The sequence below is a fragment of the Triticum dicoccoides genome, chromosome 7A (assembly GCF_002162155.2).
Source record: "Triticum dicoccoides isolate Atlit2015 ecotype Zavitan chromosome 7A, WEW_v2.0, whole genome shotgun sequence".
Taxonomy (NCBI): Eukaryota; Viridiplantae; Streptophyta; class Magnoliopsida; order Poales; family Poaceae; genus Triticum; species Triticum dicoccoides.
This window is the reverse complement of record NC_041392.1, coordinates 569,303,532-569,309,722: the sequence shown is the minus strand read 5'-3', so window position 1 is coordinate 569,309,722 and position 6,191 is coordinate 569,303,532.

Below are 6,191 nucleotides of genomic sequence, written 5' to 3'. Positions count from 1 at the left end.
AGAAATGCTTTTTTTCCCGCCCAGATTCGCCCCGCGCGATGTAGAACGTCACTTCCCCTTTCGCCGCCATGCCGATCCCGGCGCCCCCGCCTGCCCACAGCCGCTGCTCCGCCGATAGAAAGACCATTTCCCCGTCGGAAAGAGAGGGTTTCGCCGCGGTAGCCTCCATCCCGCACCTGGGCGAGCTTTCCAGGGCTCCGACCACGCAGGCGGAGGATACCGGCAGCTGCGCACCCACCATGCCCGCCAGGTGTTCGGCGATTTGCCTGTTCGGCAATTGACTCCGACGACGAGGAGGCGTTTGCGGCTATAATGGAGGAGGAAGCCGAGGCCGACACCCAGGACGAAGAGCACCTCATGATCCTCGCCACTCTGGCTGGCCTGTTCGCAAACAATGCAAAGCCGCGGCGAGGTGGCTCGGCGTCGTGCCGCCGTAAGAGCAAGCAGAGGCATCGACTGGAGGGCTATTTGCTTGCTCTACGCCAACTACTTTGTCGACGCTCCACTACATGGCGAGAAAGTATTTTGGCGCCGTTATCGGACGACCCGAAAGTTCTTCCTCAGGATTGTGAATGCCATCCGGAAGTTCGGCAGCTACTTCATTTGCAAGAAGGATTGCACCGGTACAGTTGGATTCTCCTCACTCCAGAAGTGCACGACGACTATGAGGATGCTTGCATACAAAGCTCCTGGTGATATACTGGAAGACTGGATGCATGACCGAGTCCACCACCATTGAGTGTTTGTACAAGTTCTGCAGGGCAGTGGTGCAGTGTTTGGACCACAATACTTGCGATCACCAAATGCTGAAGAGACTGCTGGAATCCTAGCACAAAATGCAGCAAGAGGATTTCCTGGGATACTTGAAAGCATCGATTACATGCATTGGGCATGGAAAAACTATCCATTTGCTTGGCAGGGGATGCACAAAGTGAAGGAAATATGCCCTAGAGGCAATAATAAAGTTATCATTTTATTTCCTTATATCATGATAAATGTTTATTGTTCATGCTAGAATTGTATTATCCGGAAACATAATACTTGTGTGAATATATAGACAAACTAAACGTCACTAGTATGCCTCTACTTGACTAGCTCGTTAATCAAAGATGGTTATATTTCCTAACCATAGACATGTGTTGTCATTTGATTAACGAGATCACATTATTAGGAGAATGATGTGATTGACATGACCCATTCCATTAGCTTAGCACCCAATCATTTAGTATGTTGCTATTGCTTTCTTCATGACTTATACATGTTCCTATGACTATGAGATTATGCAACTCCCGTTTGCCGGAGGAACACTTTGTGTGCTACCAAACGTCACAACGTAACTGGGTGATTATAAAGGAGCTCTACAGGTGTCTCCAAAGGTACATGTTGGGTTGTCGTATTTCGAGATTAGGATTTGTCACTCCGATTGTCGGAGAGGTATCTCTGGGCCCTCTCGGTAATGCACATCACATAAGCCTTGCAAGCATTGCAACTAATGAGTTAGTTGTGAGATGATGTATTACGAAATGAGTAAAGAGACTTGCCGGTAACGATATTGAACTAGGTATTGAGATACCGATGATCGAATCTCGGGCAAGTAACATACCGATGACAAAGGGAACAAAGTATGTTGTTATGCGGTCTGACCGATAAGAGATCTTCGTACAATATGTGGGAGCCAATATGAGCATCTAGGTTTTGCTATTGGTTATTGACCGGAGACATGTCTCGGTCATGTCTACATTGTTCTCGAACCCGTAGGATCCGCACGCTTAACGTTACGATGACAGTTTCATTATGAGTTTATATATTTTGATGTACCGAAGTTAGTTCGGAGTCTCGGATGTGATCACGGACATAACGAGGAGTCTCGAAATGGTCGAGACATAAAGATTGATATATTGGAAGCCTATGTTTGGACATCGGAAGTGTTCCGGGTGAAATCGACATTTTACTGGAGTACCGGGAGGTTACCGGAACCCCCCGGTAACCTAATGGGCCTTAATGGGCCTAGTGGAGGAAGAGGAGAGGAGGCCTAGGGGCTGCCGCGCGCCCCTCCTCCCCAAGTCGGAATTGGAGAAGGAGGGGGGGCGGCGCCCCCCTTTCCTTTCTTCCCTCTCTTCCTTCTTCCCAAGTCCTAATCCAACTAGGGAAAGGGGGGGGAGTCCTACTCCCGGTAGGAGTAGGACTCCTCCTGCGCGCCTCCTCCTAGGGCCGGCCGCACCCCCCTTGGCTCCTTTATATACGGGGGCAGGGGGCACCCCTAGACACACAAGTTGATCTCTAAGATCGTTCTGTTAGCCGTGTGCGGTGCCCCCTTCCACCATAGTCCTCGATAATATTGTAGTGGTGCTTAGGTGAAGCCCTGCGACAGTAGAACATCAAGATCGTCATCACGCCGTCGTGCTGACGGAACTCTTCCCCGACACTTTGCTGGATCGGAGTCCGGGGATCGTCATCGACCTGAACGTGTGTTAGAACTCGGAGGTGCCGTAGTTTCGGTGCTTGATCGGTCGGGCCGTGAAGACGTACGACTACATCAACCGCGTTGTCATAACGCTTCCGCTGTCGGTCTACGAGGGTACGTAGATCACACTCTCCCCTCTCCTTGCTATGCATGACCATGATCTTGCGTGTGCGTAGGAAAATTTTGAAATTACTACGTTCCCCACCAGTGGCATCCGAGCCTAGGTTTTATGCGTTGATGTTGTACGCACGAGTAGAACACAAGTGAGTTGTGGGCGATATAAGTCATACTGCTTACCAGCATGTCATACTTTGGTTCGGCGATATTGTTGGATGAAGCGGCCCAGACCGACATTACGCGTACGCTTACGCGAGACCGGTTCTCCCGACGTGCTTTGCACAAAGGTGGCTAGCGGGTGTCAGTTTCTCCAACTTTAGTTGAACCAAGTGTGGCTACGCCCGGTCCTTGCGAAGGTTAAAACAGCACCAACTTGACAAATTATCGTTGTGGTTTTGATGCATAGGTAAGAACGGTTCTTGCTAAGCCCGTAGCAGCCACGTAAAACTTGCAACAACAAAGTAGAGGACGTCTAACTTGTTTTTGCAGTGTATGTTGTGATGTGATATGGTCAAGACATGATGCTAAATTTTATTGTATGAGATGATCATGTTTTGTAACTGAGTTATCGGCAACTGGCAGGAGCCATATGGTTGTCGCTTTATTGTATGTAATGCAATTGCGCTGTAATGCTTTACTTTATCACTAAGCGGTAGTGATAGTCGTGGAAGCATAAGATTGGCAAGACGACAACGATGCTACGATGATGATCAAGGTGTCATGCCGGTGACGATGGTGATCATGACGATGCTTCGAAGATGGAGATCACAAGCACAAGATGATGATGGCCATATCATATCACTTATATTGATTGCATGTGATGTTTATCTTTTATACATCTTATCTTGCTTTGATTGACGGTAGCATTTTAAGATGATCTCTCACTAATTATCAAGAAGTGTTCTCCCTGAGGATGCACCGTTGCGAAAGTTCTTCGTGCTGAGACACCACGTGATGATCGGGTGTGATAGGCTCTACGTAACTACGTTCAAATACAACGGGTGCAAAACAGTTGCACACGCGGAATACTCAGGTTATACTCGACGAGCCAAGCATATACAGATATGGCCTCGGAACACAGAGACCGAAAGGTCGAGCATGAATCATATGGTAGATATGATCAACATAGTGATGTTCACCAATGAAACTACTCCATCTCACGTGATGATCGGACATGGTTTAGTTGATTTGGATCACGTGATCACTTAGAGGATTAGAGGGATGTCTATCTAAGTGGGAGTTCTTTAGTAATATGATTAATTGAACTTAAATTTATCATGAACTTAGTACCTGATAGTATCTTGCTTGTTTATGTTTGATTGTAGATAGATGGCCCGTGCTGTTGTTCCGTTGAATTTCAATGCTTTCCTTGAGAAAGCAAAGTTGAAAGATGATGGTAGCAATTACACGGACTGGGTCCATAACTTGAGGATTATCCTCATTGCTGCACAGAAGAATTACATCCTGGAAGCACCGCTGGGTGCCAGGCCTGCTGCTGGAGCAACACTAGATGTTATGAACGTCTGGCAGAGCAAAGCTGATGACTACTCGATAGTTCAGTGTGCCATGCTTTACGGCTTAGAATCGGGACTTCAACAACGTTTTGAACGTCAGGGAGCATATGAGATGTTCCAGGAGTTGAAGTTAATATTTCAAGCAAATGCCCGGATTGAGAGATATGAAGTCTCCAATAAGTTCTATAGCTGCAAGATGGAGGAGAACAGTTCTGTCAGTGAGCATATACTCAAAATGTCTGGGTATAATAATCACTTGATTCAATTGGGAGTTAATCTTTCAGATGATTGCGTCATTGACAGATTCTCCAATCACTGCCACCTAGCTACAAGAGCTTCATGATGAACTATAATATGCAAGGGATGAATAAGACTATTCCTGAGCTCTTCGCAATGCTGAAAGCTGCGGAGGTAGAAACCAAGAAGGAGCATCAAGTGTTGATGGTCAACAAGACCACTAGTTTCAAGAAAAAGGGCAAAGGGAAGAAGAAGGGGAACTTCAAAAAGAACAGCAAGCAAGTTGCTGCTCAAGAGAAGAAACCCAAATCTGGACCTAAGCCTGAAACTGAGTGCTTCTACTGCAAGCAGACTGGTCACTGGAAGCGGAACTGCCCCAAGTATTTGGCGGATAAGAAGGATGGCAAGGTGAACAAAGGTATATGCGATATACATGTTATTGATGTGTACCTTACTAATGCTTGCAGTAGCACCTGGGTATTTGATACTGGTTCTGTTGCTAACATTTTCAACTCGAAACAGGGACTACGGATTAAGCGAAGATTGGCTAAGGACGAGGTGACGATGTGCGTGGGAAATGGTTCCAAAGTCGATGTGATCACGGTCGGCACGCTAACTCTACATCTACCTTCGGGATTAGTATTAGACCTAAATAATTGTTATATTGGTGCCAGCGTTGAGCATGAACATTATATCTGGATCTTGTTTGATGCGAGACGGTTATTCATTTAAATCAGAGAATAATGGTTGTTCTATTTATATGAGTAAAATCTTTTATGGTCATGCACCCATGAAGAATGGTCTATTCTTATTAAATCTCGATAGTAGTAACACACACATTCATAATGTTGAAGCCAAAAGATGCAGCATTGATAATGATAGTGCAACTTATTTGTGGCACTGCCGTTTAGGTCATATCGGTGTAAAGCGCATGAAGAAACTCCATACTGATGGACTTTTGGAACCACTTGATTATGAATCACTTGGTACTTGCGAACCGTGCCTTATGGGTAAGATGACAAAAACACCGTTCTCCGGTACTATGGAGAGAGCAACAGATTTGTTGGAAATCATACATACAGATGTATGTGGTCTGATGAATGTTGAGGCTCGTGGCGGATATCGTTATTTTCTCACCTTCACAGATGACTTAAGCAGATATGGGTATATCTACTTAATGAAACATAAGTCTGAAACATTTGAAAAGTTCAAAGAATTTCAAAGTGAAGTTGAAAATCATCATAACAAGAAAATAAAATTCCTACGATTTGATCGTGGAGGAGAATATTTGAGTTACGAGTTTGGTGTAGAAACAATGCGGAATAGTTTCGCAACTCACGCCACCCGGAACACCACAGCGTAATGGTGTGTCCGAATATCGTAATCGTACCTTACTTGATATGGTGCGATCTATGATGTCTCTTACTGATTTACCGCTATCGTTTTGGGGTTATGCTTTAGAGACGGCCGCATTCACGTTAAATAGGGCACCATCAAAATCTGTTGAGACAACGCCTTATGAACTGTGGTTTGGCAAGAAACCAAAGTTGTCGTTTCTGAAAGTTTGGGGCTGCGATGCTTATGTGAAAAAACTTCAACCTGATAAGCTCGAACCCAAATCGGAGAAATGTGTCTTCATAGGATATCCAAAGGAAACTATTGGATACACCTTCTATCACAGATCCGAAGGCAAGACTTTTGTTGCTAAATTCGGAAACTTTCTAGAGAAGGAGTTTCTCTCGAAAGAAGTGAGTGGGATGAAAGTAGAACTTGATGAGGTAACTGTACCTGCTCCCTTATTGGAAAGTAGTACATCATAGAAACCGGTTTCTGTGACACCTACACCAATTAGTGAGGAA